The 15,567-nt window shown below is 39.8% G+C and overlaps 1 protein-coding gene across 1 annotated transcript in view; it reads left to right on the forward strand.

The window, feature by feature from the left end:
- The window catches only part of LOC108666936 (RNA polymerase-associated protein LEO1), a gene marked incomplete at its 3' end in the record, with an annotated part of 124,836 nt that overhangs the window by 69,061 nt on the left and 40,208 nt on the right, over positions 1-15,567 (forward strand). The window lies entirely within an intron of this gene.

Below are 15,567 nucleotides of genomic sequence, written 5' to 3' on the forward strand. Positions count from 1 at the left end.
ATGTTCTGGTCGCCACTACTGTCCCCGTGTATAAGAAGTACTGGCCGCCACTACTGTCCCCGTGTATAAGATGTTCTGGTCGCCACTACTGTCCCCGTGTATAAGATGTTCTGGTCGCCACTACTGTCCCCGTGTATAAGAAGTACTGGCCGCCACTACTGTCCCCGTGTATAAGATGTTCTGGTCGCCACTACTGTCCCCGTGTATAAGAACTTTTTCAGTCCGCCACACTATAGGAAAAATAAGATCGGATGATATTGACGTCTGAAGGGCATTAATTAATTATTATATTTTATATTATATAATTAGTTTATTAATTTATTACTATACATGCATTAATTACGTTAGGAATCCCAGTCCCGATTTAGAAATTAAATAACTGCCCTGCGTCAAACTGGTTGATTTTTTATCTTGATGATATCCTGCTGGTTGTTATCTTGATGATGATGCGCGTGTTGTTATCTTGATGATGATGCGCGTGTTGTTATCTTGATGATGATGATGATGCGCGAGTTGTTATCTTGATGATGATAATGATGCGCGAGTTGTTATTTGGATGATGAAAATGATGCGCGAGTTGTTATCTTGATGATGATGATGATGCGCGAGTTGTTATCTTGATGGTGATGATGCGCGAGTTGTTATCTTGATAATGATGATGCGCGAGTTGTTATCTTGATGGTGATGATGATGCGCGAGTTGTTATCTTGATGGTGATCATGCGCGAGCTGTTATCTTGATGGTGATCATGCACGAGTTGTTATCTTGATAATGATGATGCGCGAGTCATTATCTTTATGTTGACGATGCGCGAGTTGTTATTTTGATGATAATTTACGTTACGTTAAGAAATCCACAACTAAAACGTTCTAGCTTTCTTTAAAAGTTGCGGCGGGAATAATGGGAAGTTTGAGTCTTGGCCATTGGGAGGTTAACGTCGGAGTGGATTCGGGAAAGTTTCAACATCGATAACTAGGGAGCAAAATTTGGGTGTGAGAACGAATAGTGTTATATTAAATATATTATATTATGTCATATCATATTATATTTTATTTATTATTTAATCGTGATAAGATTAGTTTCTTCGGCTTTTAAATATTCGCACATTGGCATTAGTCGTTTTCGATTATTGTTCAGAAAAGATTATTGCGCCTGAAAAGCTACAGCGAGGCTATAGCTTTTCAATCACGGTTATTACCGAGCCTCTGATGCGTCCTTATCTCGTCATCTTTACGGCAAAATTTCCTTTCCGCGCAGATCTCGCAGGACGCGTCTGGGTTATAGGACTCGCAGGACGCGTCTGGGATATAATTCGGGTATCTAAACCCATTGATGCCGTCATTGTTGCACTGTTAGTGTTGTAGTTGTCTGAAGACCGGTTTGTGCTGAAATTTCGCTAAAAAAATGCGGGTGGGTTTTTAAATTAAACTGCAGTGTTACTTTGACGTCATTCCCGTACAGTGTAATGTTTGCTGTGTGAAGACTGTTGATCATAGAACGGCCTGCAGTCGCTAAATCTCGATACTTATGGGTTAAAAAATAAATATTCGATGGCTTTCAGAATCGAAGTTCTTTAAGACAAGAATAAATACTCTGTTACGACTCAAGAAATGGACCTCAAAACGAGTTCGGCAGAATTATTTATGAAACGACAGTTTCATGTGAAGAAGAAAATCTTCTATTCCAGCAAGTTGCCGCAGGATGGCTGAGGTCTCACAGACTTAAATTATACGCTTGCTAAATCCTTCAAAATTTATGGAGCTTTAAGAGACGACGGAATATAAAAACGTCATGGAACCTCTCGAGATGCATCACGCTTTTACCAATACTTTCGGTCTGGTCTGCCATTTAATTTAATTTTAATTTAAATATTTAATCTGCCATTTAATACGCTAAACATGACCTCGCTCACGCCGTGGCAGCTTGGTGGGCTCGGGTCTTTTTAGCGCATATTCTCATTTATGGAAAAAATGCACTATTGTGCTCGCCATGTCCGTCCGTCCGTCCGTCCGTGACCTCAAGTTTTCGTCGACGAAAAAATGCGCGCTCTGTCACTCACTGCAGTGAGTACTGAGTTATATTTTCTGTACAACCGGTGCTTAGTGCGACCACAAATTCTTTTAAGTAATTAGGTTTTAAGTATCGATACTTAACTATATCTATTGCTGATACTTGTGTATAAGAGACACTTGTTCTTGTATTTTCTTGAACGTATATATAGTTGCCATTGTTCCTTAATTTAATGATTTCGAATATTATTCAGGTTACTCGAATTTTTGGACAGCACAACAGCTTATCTACAGCCATGCGATGTGGTCGAATTTTGAGTCAATAACTTTGACGTTGAGGCAGCTGGTTATTTAAAATATATTTAAGCTGAGATTATTCGTCTATTATATTGCGTAGTGGCAACATAATAGGCATGCATAGAACCTGTATTATGTTTAGACATGACGGGCTTGCGGCGCCCTAAGCTTCTCGTGTCTGCAATGCTCGTATGGGTGAATCGCTTCTCTGTTGTTCATAATTACATTGCCTCTCAATTTGCGTTGACTTAAATGTCTTTATGAAGTTGCGCTGGCATCTCGTCACATATTCGTTAGAATTTTTAAATTTGTCTTCATTTGTCTACATGTCATGCACGAAATTTATGTAATAATCTATTAATTGCCGTCATGTGCGTATACATGCGTTAGCTGACCAGCATTCGTATATCCATATAGGTTTGTTGATTGGCGCTTCATATCTATACTACATATGACACGTGCGCTATTCGCAAGTATAATAGTTTACTGATTACCTCCATAAGCGCATTATCTGCAAAGTCCTTCACGATTTCCTTCGCCAGGATCGTAGATCGTATAAATGATCTTGTGGAAAGTCCCTTCGATTTGTTTGTCGTCCGCCAGTCTATGAGGCAATAGCCGGGTATAGCAGGAGCGATGCATTCTGTGTCGTGGGGCACGTAAAATGAACGTAAAATGGCTTTATTATTCTGCGTCTAAAGCTTCATACTTAGACGTGATCTTGCAGTCGCAAATATGCATAGAAGACACGTTTTGGCGCGCGTGATCTAACGCTGTACTATTTTTACTGTAGTGCAGATTGCAGTTTCTTTACGTCTTAAGTCATACATCTGATTTTTCACTAAGGAATAAGCACCTTTATAGGGAACATTCTGCTCGAGTTATTGTATAAGGAGTACAATAACTCGACATTATTGCACTGTTAGAAAAAACGGTGAAAAAGCGGTCCCACTGGCATTCTAGTGGCCGGTCGCCCCGTGAAAATAAACCGTTTCTCCGTTTTTATCAGATTATTTGCGGCTTTCTATAGTGTTAAATTAGAATAAAAACGGCGACACGGTCTTTCTTTTCACGTGCCGACCGGCCACTGAAACGCCGGAAATACCGTAAACGGTAATTTTTCTAACAGTGTGTACTCCTCTGAGTTATCCTGTACTATTGGTTTCATGTCACTCAACAGGCGTGACAATAACCGACGGTTTCGAATAAAATATTATACACAAAGGATGGATCGAGGTTATGCACGCAATTCGTGTGATTTTTTGATAGAATACATTCACACAATAAAAGATCATTCCTATGCCAACTAAACATAGCACGGGTACCTCATCTTTGCCATCTCCATTTCTCAGTACCTTGAAAAATTTCCAAGTATACACCGACTTATACTTACATTAATTTAACATAGATCGTATAATATCTTAATTAATGTCCCTACAATAATGCGCTAATCTACTACGATAAACATTTCTTCTGCATTTCTGTAAAATTCTCAGCAGTTCCTGTAATAAATAGCGGAATTCACGAGGAAATATTCTCATGCATTTTAGTCTCATGGTACGCTTGGACTTAATTTGTTCAATGATATATTTATTTCTGAGAAGGTAACGATGGGATACTGAAATAAATTCCTCACGCATGACAAGACGAGCTTAATTCTATTTACTTCGTAATCGAGGCTCGGAAAGTGATGATCTCTTCCATCTCTCCTTTTATTTCTCTCTTCAATCTCTCTCTCTCTCTTCCTTTTATTTCTCTCTGCCATCTCTTCCTTTTATTTCTCTCTTCCATCTCTTCCTTTTATTTCTCTCTTCCATCTCTCCCTTCCATCTCTTCCTTCCATCTCTTCCTTTTATTTCTCTCTTCCATCTCTTCCTTCCATCTCTTCCTTTTATTTCTCTTCCATCTCTCCCTTCCATCTCTTCCTTTTATTTCTCTCTTCCATCTCTCCCTTCCATCTTTCTCTCTTCCATCTCTCCCTTCCATCTCTTCCTTTTATTTCTCTCTTCCATCTCTCCCTTCCATCTCTTCCTTTTATTTCTCTCTTCCATCTCTTCCTTTTATTTCTCTCTTCAATCTCTCTCTCTCTCTCTTCCTTTTATTTCTCTCTTCCATCTCTTCTTTCCATCTCTCCTTTCCATCTCTCCCAGTTAGGTCGTTCTGCCTGACATGGCTGAAACATCAACGGTTTCTCTGGCATAACAATTTATCTTTTAATTATCTTAGTATTTCTGCTCATGATGAACGAAAAATTATAAGGTGAAAGATTTTTACCGCACGCTGCATGAGGTTACTTAACTAATTATCCATGTATGAATATCATTATAATGAGTAGAATAAGTACCTTTAAGAGCGCCCAGTAAATGTTTATATTATGCACGCCATAGCAAGTAAGGCAAGCTCACATAATGCGGGGGTATTCGTCCTGGGAACATATCTTATTCATCAGATCTTGCCACGCGTCTCATATTAATATGCCTAAGCGTTTCATATTAATATGCCTATTAATATGCCTTGCTTTCACGTGTCTCTTGATAAGAAATGAGTGTTACGTTACTGAGATCCGCCACCATGAAACTCTAGCTCTAGCTTTTTACGATTTATTTAAGGTTTTCGTTCGTTATTTTTTCCCGGATGTCTTCTGGTCTAAAAAGTTGTAGGTGACTGCGTTTTTTTTTGTGGTTTGGATGTTTAATTTTAGTTTTACAAGCGGAGCTTGAAATTATAAAATGAAGGAACAATTTATAAAATTATTGTATATTGTCATGATGCACCTCGCTCTAACATGCGCATGATGCACCTCATTGCAACATGCGCATGATGCACCTCATTCCAACATGCGCATGATGCACATCACTCCAACATGCGCATGATGCACCTCACTCCAACATGCGCATGATGCACCTCACTCCAACATGCGCATGATGAACCTCACCCCAACATGCGCATGATGCGTCTATCCATGCTCATGCGCCTGCGTTATCAATTGAGCGCTGCGCATAAACCCATAGCGCGCAAACAGGTTCTCGCCGCGCCCGCCATTCATTGATCATTGCTTTCGCTGCCAAAAAATCCCTATTAAAAATTATGTACGTTCATTGACGGCCGGTCTTTACCAGACGAATTTCATGGCATAGTTCAACAGAATGAATAATTAGGAAGATCCCTATTAAAAATTATGTACGTTCATTGACGGCCGGTCTTTACCAGACGAATTTCATGGCATAGTTCAACAGAATGAATAATTAGGAAGATCCCTATTAAAAATTATGTACGTTCATTGACGGCCGGTCTTTACCAGACGAATTTCATGGCATAGTTCAACAGAATGAATAATTAGGAAGATCCCTATTAAAAATTATGTACGTTCATTGACGGCCGGTCTTTACCAGACGAATTTCATGGCATAGTTCAACAGAATGAATAATTAGGAAGATCCCTATTAAAAATTATGTACGTTCATTGACGGCCGGTCTTTACCAGACGAATTTCATGGCATAGTTCAACAGAATGAATAATTAGGAAGATCCCTATTAAAAATTATGTACGTTCATTGACGGCCGGTCTTTACCAGACGAATTTCATGGCATAGTTCAACAGAATGAATAATTAGGAGCCTGGCTAGGCAGCTTCAGCTTCTTGGAATAGTGGCTTTGAGTTTGAGCTTCACTGTAATAATTGTTACGGGTCAACGAGCGGTCTACAATATTACGGGTCATTGCATCGTATATCCTCACTGTAATAATTGTTACGGGTCAACGAGCGTCTACAATATTACGGGTCATTGCATCGTATATCCTCACTTCAATTTTTTCACTTAATTCCCTGAAGCATTTATTTCATTTGTCCACGCGTTCTATCAATTGTATATGGAGCTCTGAAATTTATGCTGGTGAAGCTCACTCATACTCCGTCTTATTTACTTCTTAATTTAATATTTAATATGACTTAACTTCTAGCCTTCGAAGCATTAAATATAGCCGAGAATCGTACGAGTCCCTTATATTTATGGCATTCAGTTATTAATTAAAATTTGTTGCTACACAAAATAACAAATGGATTAACTGAATTGTTGCTCGTTATTATTTTAACACGCCTTAGAGAGACGCACTGAGAAAAGTGAACTGTTTATTTGTTTAAATTGTGACCCACTTCCTGTATGTAGTAGCTGGGATACGTCTTATTAGCGGGTCAAACTGGGTTAGGTTATCCCACACGAGAGCAAAATGTGCATGGCTATTTGGACAAATCTCATTCATTTCTCTGAGTGTGCTGTTCTGTTTTGATCTTCAATAGAAATAAATTTAAACTAATTAATTAATGTTATTAATTAATTTAAATTAATTAATAATTTAAATTAATTTATTAATTTTAATTTAAGAGTCAGTTAAAGAGTTTAATTGATTAGAGGAGTCTTCAAATTATTTCATAATAACAAGTGAGGATCTAAACACTCAATAACAATATTTAAAGTTCTTCAGTATGAATATATTCAGAAACTTTGAGCTATAACTTAGGGCATTTCAGTTCAGCATGTAGGCATCTAAGAAAAACATAAATTTCTTAAAATTTTAAGGTTAACACCGATAACAAGTAGATAAAGGCGGTGAAATGCAATGTTGAAATGTAATGCGTTTTACAGTTATTGTGCACATGCATATGTTCTCAAAATGTTAATTATCATTTTTTAATTAACATTTTGAACATTAACATTTAAGAACATGCGTCGTCCTATGAATATTTGGGCTAAAAGGAAATCCAACCAATCGCTGATGTTGAGCTTATATGCTAAAATGTTGAATTTAGAGGTGAATGTTGAATTCAGAGGTGAATGTTGAATTCAGAGGTGAATGTTGAATTTAGAGGTGAATGTTGAATTTAGAGGTGAATGTTGAATTTAGAGGTGAATGTTGAATTTAGAGGTGAATGTTGAATTTAGAGGAGAATGTTGAATTTAGAGGTGAATGTTGAATTTAGAGGTGAATGTTGAATTTAGTGGTGAATGTTGAATTTAGTGGTGAATGTTGAATTTAGTGGTGAATGTTGAATTTAGTGGTGAATGTTGAATTTAGTGGTGAATGTTGAATTTAGAGGAGAATGTTGAATTTAGTGGTGAATGTTGAATTTAGACGTGAATATTATAAAAAGTTTAATTTAGAAATAACAACATTGGAAATAATTCAGTCAATCAATTTCAAGTTCTCAAATCGTGCCTACAATCTAGGCTTATGATCATCATTGATTATACGCAGTCGACGTTGTAATGTAGGAACAAGAATTTCGGGTATAATCTGTCGGGCAAGAAATATATCGCTGAGTTGACCTATGAAGCTATAATATAAGCTGTGGTGTGTGGGAGGTCATGCTCTATTTACTACGCTCCTTATAAGCTGCCTTATACTTTGTTATGTGGGATATTCGTGCAAGTTATACGTGCTATACGTATAACTTATTCGTGTTTCGCTGCATATATATCTGGCTATAAGTGCTATACATATATTAGGCTATGCGTGCCTGATCGTGATAGTTAAATCAACGTAATCAACATCAATAACTTGACAATGCTAATTAATTCAACGTAATCAACATCAATAACTATAGGCAATATTAGTTAAATCAACTCAATCAACATCAATAATTTGACAATACTAGTTAAATCAACTCAATCAACACCAATAATTTGTCACCGGATCCGGTGCATTACCGGTTCATGAGATCACTGTTCCGGTGCATTACCGGTTCACGAACCGCTGTTCCGGTGCATTACCGGTACATGAGACCGCTGTTCCTCTGCATTACCGGTACATGAGACCGCTGTTCCGGTGCATTACCGGTTCACGAACCGCTGTTCCGGTGCATTACCGGTACATGAGACCGCTGTTCCGGTGCATTACCGGTACATGAGACCGCTGTTCCGGTGCATTACCGGTACATGAGACCGCTGTTCCGGTGCATTACCGGTCCATGAGACCGCTGTTCCAGTGCATTACCGGTTCATGAGACCGCTGTTCCAGTGCATTACGGGCTCAATTAATCTTGGTTTCGGCAGTGGCTCAGGCCAGTAAGTCCTTACTATTAGGCTAATTAAAGTATCGGTCTTAACCAGCCTCGCCACACTCAGCCTTCCTTTTCACTTAATTAATTTGCGGTGTCATTATGTGCGGCCACCTATGGTTACCCATAGTTCTGACAGTTCTAAGATCATTGTTAACTGCACCACGATTTCGTTGGTAGCTTTGCAGGCAGGAAAAGTTACAAAATCACGAGTTGCTATGTTTTATTATTCCTTTTATTGTGCGCAATGAACTGGAAAACGCCTTAAATTTCAGCGCCTTCATCTACTTCTTATCTGTTTTAATCTTCAAATTATTAGAAATGGATGTTTTCTTTAGATGCCAACCTTCTGGACTGAAATGCTAAAGCTCAAAGGTTCTGAATGTATCCCTAATTTTCTTTTCAAGTTATTTCGGTACTACCGGTCAAATGAATGTAGGTAATAATCTCGTAACGCTCTGGTTCCTTAGAGTAATTATAACCCTAAATATCGTTTTGGTAGAGTTTCGTATATGAAACATTCCTTATATGACGCATCGACCGGCGGGTTAACGCGTCTCGATCAGACTCGATCGCTCGATTAAGCCATGCCCGGGTGAGGTTCGCTTCGCCCACGCGCGCTAACATAAAGACTGACGCAAAGTTAAGGGAGATTCATAGGCGGCCAAGCGGCGGTTTACTGGTGGCTTATGATGTATAAGTCGATAATTTTTAATTGGGATGTCGCTGTTTTTCAGGTCGAGTATTTTGGCGTTCGTAAATATGACGGACATCGCCCCGTTTTTAGCTAATTGAACGTTGCCCTCAAGAACGCCCTACGCGAGTTGCCTGCTTGTTCTTGCCTTGCACAAACAGCGTCCGAATTTTTTGAACAATTGGAAATCAAAGTTTGGCTTTTTAGCGCATTTTCTCATTTATGGAAAAAATGCACTATTGTGCTCGTCATGTCCGTCTGTCCGTCCGTGACTTCGCGTTTTCGTCGACGAGAAAATGTGCTCTCTGTCACTCACTGCAGTGAGTACAGAGTTATTTCTGTTTGAGCTATTGCAGGCACTCAGGTTTAGAACTATTGTACACATTTAATTCGAATGCTGTTCAGCATACCTACTTGTATCTGGATTTTGCGATTCTGTAATTTCATTGAGAAAATAATCAATGTGCCACAAGTTCGGACAGCACTAACTTGATCCCACTCGGTATTAAAATGTTTATAATTAACCAGCATTAATTAACTGAAGATAAGCTCTCGATGAAATGCTAGCCCCATTGCTTCATTGCCGTAGATGCTTCATTGCCTACCTGTTTCCATTTTGAATAACTTGTGTTTCAGTTTAATTGATTGAAAATTCAAACATATTATGAAGGCTCATGGAGACACGAGTCGGGTACAAGCTTTGCTATCAAAAAATTCAGCTCGGCACAGGAAATTTTGTCGCATTCAAGTTATTGCTAAAGAATTCTTCAGCATTTACATAGAGGCTTCTTGACATGTCCAGGCTTCTTGACATGCCCAGGCTTCTTGACCGTTTTTTAGGCCTTCTGGCAATCCTGAATTATGTACCACTATAAGTCTTGGGGAAATTTTCCTGAGGAACAGAGGAATCGGAAGAGCTGGAATGGATCACCGCTACCTGGCACCTGACAACTCGGAAATCGAAGAAAAGCGACTCGTTCGCGATCTAGGAGTGTTGATGAACAATTAGGTCAATTTTGGTGATCACATACCGGCAATAACCGCAAAAGGTAGACAACAGATGGGGTGGATCTGGCGGACGTTCAGAATGAGAGAAGCGGAACCGATGATCACACTCTTTAGAGCCCTTGTAATACCTATCCTTGAATACTGCTGCCAGCTCTGGACTCCGTTCGCACTATAGGCGCAATACGGCAACTGGAAGGAGTCCAACGAACCTTTACTTCCAGGATCATATAGGGATGGAGAATTTTAACTACTGGGAGAGGTTACAGTGACTGAGTCTGTACTCACTGCAGAGGAGACGGGAGAGGTATGTCATTCTGTACACATGGAAAATGATAACCGGAATGGTGCCAAACTTCGAGAGCGAGAAATTCAGGATTCAGACATATCACAACGAGAGAAGGGGGAGACTGTGCAAGATCCCCTCCCTACGTAACAGATCCGCAGTCAGATTTCAATCCCTGCGAGAAGGATCACTCTCCGTGGCAGGACCAAGGCTGTTCAACGCCCTACCAAGGGATCTAAGAGAGGGGGAGTTCACCCTGGAGACCTTCATGAGACAGCTAGACGTGTTCCTGAGCACAATCCCAGATCGACCTCCCCTGCAACACTACCAGCGGCGAGAAGCAAGCAACAGCATCGTGCATCAGGTGGCCCAAATGAGGGCGGATGAATGATAATCAGAGGCGGCGATCTATCGTGGCCTGGGACTGCTATGTCCCAAACAAATACTAAGGAATACTAAGGAAAATACATTTCGTGGTACGCATATGTACCACTTCTGAGACAACGTGTTAATAGGTAGGTTAGGTGCTGCTCACTCCTGCCAACACACGCTCCCATTCATTCAGTAGTCGCACAGTATAAATGTCCATAGCCTAGCAATACTCAACTACGTGGCGCAAGACGCGCATATAAGCTCATTCAACTATACGGGCTGTTCGCATGAACAATTCTCAAGAATTTCAAGTTTGGGTATTATGCATAGTTTGAAAAGATTCTTCTAAAAGAATTGTCATTTTGTTTGAACGAACGTTCTGTATAAATTGTCATCGGATTATTTCTCGTTTTCGTTACTAGCTCATTACGAAATAAATTGCATAGTTGCTGATGGTGGCAAATGAGATTCCGCGTTTCGAACTCTCAAATTTTCGCCCGAATAGAAGTCCCGGTAATGAGGTTCGTTCTCTTCTGTTGGGTTGTGCTCTCGGATTTATATATTTTTATATAAATGATATTCATACATAATTTTGATTTACTATTTAATTATTTTAAAATGCATATATATTTCTGAATTGTCTTTGCGAGTTGGATTGACTTAGGACAGCGCAGCAACAGTTCCTTTTTTGTTCGTTGATTTCAGGAATGATAAATTAAATTACACTATCATTACATCAGTCCGATGCAAAGTATATACATTTAATGATAGTGAATTACGTCTTTTAGAGATAATTTTGGTTTTGAAATTTTTTTTTCTATGTTCCTCATTTGACTATTCAAGCAATGAAAGAATTTATACAAGTTTTCAATTAACTGATTTTCATATTTTAAATGTTGAATCTATTCCTGACATTTTTAGGAATGCGATGAATTCTTCCAAGATTTTTTATGTGAATTACCAAAAATTAATCTCAGTGTTAATTATTTTATTATTATTTTGTGTCATTACAATTAGTATTTCCGTAGAATTCTTGAAATTAATGAGCCAGCAGAAAATTTTTTCGAGTGGTCACTGAAATTTTTTGTCGCAGCTTCGTCTTTATGAAGCAAGACGCTGTAGTATCATGAAGCCTGTTCCCCGGCCCCGTTCCATCGGCGGCAGCGACCAGCCTATAAAATCCTTATTGAGCTAAATTTTGATTGGCCGCTGCATGCTGCAGGGCTTGAAATCAAGACAAGATCCCGCGATGCAGGACCATGTGGGTGGGAATGCTGTTTTGAGGTTATCAGTTCATCGGACCATGGTGAGCTCGGTACGTACACTGTTAGAAAAAACGGTGAAAAAACGGTCCCACTGGCATTCTAGTGGCCGGTCGCCCCGTGAAAATAAACTGTTTCGCCGTTTTTATCAGATGTTTTACGGATTTCTAGTGTTAAATTAGAATAAAAACGGCGACAAGGTGTTTCTTTTCACGTGCCGACCGGCCACTGAAACGCCGGTAATACCGTTAACGGTAATTTTTCTAACAGTGTATTACGCGCAGTCTGCAATCAATTTCCAGCCACACGCTCTCATATTCCGCATCATAGGCGAATCAGTGACGGCCGACCAACGCAAATTCGATGACCAGTGATAAGACATTCATAATTTTTAATAGAGCAGTGTGAGATCAAGTGTAGGAGGTGCGTGTAAAAATGAGTGAAAGTGATCTCGCGTTGGTGCTAACTTGCACGCTGCACTGTCGATGAAACTCACTGGCAAAAACGCAGCTTCAATTCCAAATGAATTTGCTACTCAGTGTTTGGCGTAAATTCATTTATTTATGAACATTTTTTGGCTGGGGTTGTCTACACAGTAATAGACCAAAATTGAAAAAAACGAACAGTCAGTTCTGGATAGATTTGTGGAATTGCGTGTTAGAATTGATGGTCATAAGAATTTTATCTCGAGTTAGTCCGCCTTGCGTATAGAATTTTGCATACTTTGTGCCTGGAACGAAAGCCAAAGTTCAATTCAGAGCGATTTGTTTGCGTGTTTGACTTTACTTCGGTGATCTGAAATGTTATTTATAGATTGAGCAGACACGCAATGTACGATATACAGGGCATGCATGGAAAGATGATACAAGTGTTAAAAATTCTATGCTCTTGTTTTTTTTTTGATGGACGAAAGCTCAAAGCAGTTGTGTCGACACTCATTCGCCATTTTCCATATCTACCTTCCTATTATCTGTAGAAATCTACACATTAATAAATCAGGTCTTTATGTCGGTCAGGTTTGTTTAGATTTGATGATAAAGTAAGCATTCATTCGCCCTCTGGGGAATAACTAATCGTGAGAGAAATATTCGCCCTCAGATCAATTCTGCCTTTGAGCCGCAAGCTGCGTCAAAGTGGCATGAAGTGGCATGCAATCTGCGTCAAAGTGGCATGAAGTGGCATGCAATCTGCGCCGAGGTGGCATGAAGTGGCATGCAAATTGTGGCATGAAGTGGCGTGCAAGCTGCGCCATTGTGGCATGAAGTGACATGCAAACTGCGTCGAGGTGGCATGAAGTGGCATGCAAGCTGCGTCAAAGTGGCATGAAGTGGCATGCAAGCTGCGCCAAGGTGGCATGAAGTGGCATGCAAGCTGCGCCGAGGTGGCATGAAGTGGCATGCAAGCTGCGCCGTGGTGGCATGAAGTGGCATGCAAGCTGCGTCGAGGTGGCATAAAGTGGCATACAAACTGCGCCGAGGTGGCATGAAGTGGCATTCAAGCTGCGTCAAAGTGGCATGAAGTGGCATGCAAGCTGCGCCAAGGTGGCATGAAGTGGCATGCAAGCTGCGCCAAGGTGGCATGAAGTGGCATGCAAGCTGCGTCAAAGTGGCATGAAGTGGCATGCAATCTGCGTCAAAGTGGCATGAAGTGGCATGCAATCTGCGTCGAGGTGGCATGAAGTGGCATGCAATCTGCGTCAAGGTGGCATGAAGTGGCATACAAGCTCCGTCAAAGTGGCATGACGTGGCATGCAAGCTCCGTCAAAGTGGCATGAAGTGGCATGCAAGCTGTTCCAAGTCGGCATGAAGTGGCATGCAAACTGCGGCAAGGTGGCATGAAGTAAGCGTGAAGTTTCTTCCAGAAACTGGTTATTTTTACAGCTGAACGTCGTTATTAATTTGTGCGTCACGACGAAGTTTTTGGATTTGATACGCGGGTTGACAAATGTGTGCCACTGACCTCGCGTTTATAAAGATATTCTACGATTTACCTATACATTTTTATTAATCAATTGTTCAAACTTTTACCCAGTTAATGATTGAAAATTGTATTACTTCGGTGTCATTATAAGGCTATTTTGTTCTTGATTTTGATTGAGATTTCTTTTAATTCACTAGTAATTTTCATATGTACACGTGCGTAGAATTCGTGCATTATTATCTGCTAACATTTGAACGAAACAAAAAGTATGCAGGCTTAATTATGATAGATTTTTTTTGTTGCTTTAGATGTTAATATCCACGAATATCAATACTCATTTCGCTTTTACTTACAGCGCATCGCCTTCTTCTCTCCGGCAACGAGTCGCGTGAATTTCTTTCTATTTTACGCGCGAATTTTGCAGTTCCAAAAGTCAGAGAAATGGAGACACTCGCGTCGAAGGTTGCAGTCTCCTTCATTTTTATGTTAAAGGAAACTCTATAATTTCGTCGTCTGAATTATGGATGCACGTGTTCCTTTCCATGTGTTCCTTCCCATGTGTTCCTTCCCATGTGTTCCTTCCCATGTGTTCCTTCCCATGTGTTCCTTCCCATGTGTTCCTTCCCATGTGTTCCTTTCCATGTGTTCCTTCCCATGTGTTCCTTCCCATGTGTTCCTTCCCATGTGTTCCTTCCCATGTGTTCCATTCCATGTGTTCCTTCCCATGTGTTCCTTTCCATGCGTTCCTTCCCATGTGCTCTTCCCACGTGTTCCACACTTAGCTTAAATCGCACATTGAACTTATTGTTGTATAGAACTCACTTGGGGAGTTATAATTACTTTTGACATAGGATTTTATTAGCTGCAAGTGGCATGCAGATGGTTCATGTAAAATTGTAAATGGTATCTCATAGATGGTTCATATTAATGGTAGCTTATAGATGGTTCATGTAAATGGTAGATCATAGATGGTTCATATTAATGGTAGCTTATAGATGGTTCATGTAAATGGTAGCTCATAAATGGTTCATATTAATGGTAGCTCATAAATGGTTCATATTACTGACCCGTTACTGGTCTTGACATGAAATTTTTTTAGACCATGACAGACGAGACCGCTACTCGTGTTATGATGAATAAGCCTCAGTAATAATGTACTGCTGCAATGAATAACCGAGAATTAATTCAATGGAAAATGGAATAAACTCTTTCTAATTGAGAGCGACGTTCTACCTTTCATAGTGTGTGTGGGTAAATTTCTTGGCATGTTGAATATGTGAGTGAATTACTTGGCATGTTGAATATGTGAGCAAATTTCTTGGCATGTTGAATATGTGAGTGAATTTATTGGTATGTTGAATATGTGGGTGAATTTCTAGGTATGTTGAATATGTTGTTCTGACGCACTAGTGAAATTGTTCCTGTTGTAAAATGGTCCATTTTGCACGGCAATGAGTAATTAGGAAACCTCGCTTGAACTCAGATTATTACGAGATAACAAAACTTCATGTGGAACGTTAGAATGGGAAAATACTTCAATATAGATCATTTGATCGATTAATGGACGCTAAATATTCATCATGAACCACGGCTACGATAATAGGTCACGAGATGTAAGCCTGCCACCGGCAATCAAGCTCCTTCAATCTAAATGACATAGTGCAATTA

This window comes from Hyalella azteca, unplaced genomic scaffold (genome assembly GCF_000764305.2).
Source record: "Hyalella azteca isolate HAZT.00-mixed unplaced genomic scaffold, Hazt_2.0.2 contig10174, whole genome shotgun sequence".
Classification (NCBI taxonomy): domain Eukaryota; kingdom Metazoa; phylum Arthropoda; class Malacostraca; order Amphipoda; family Hyalellidae; genus Hyalella; species Hyalella azteca.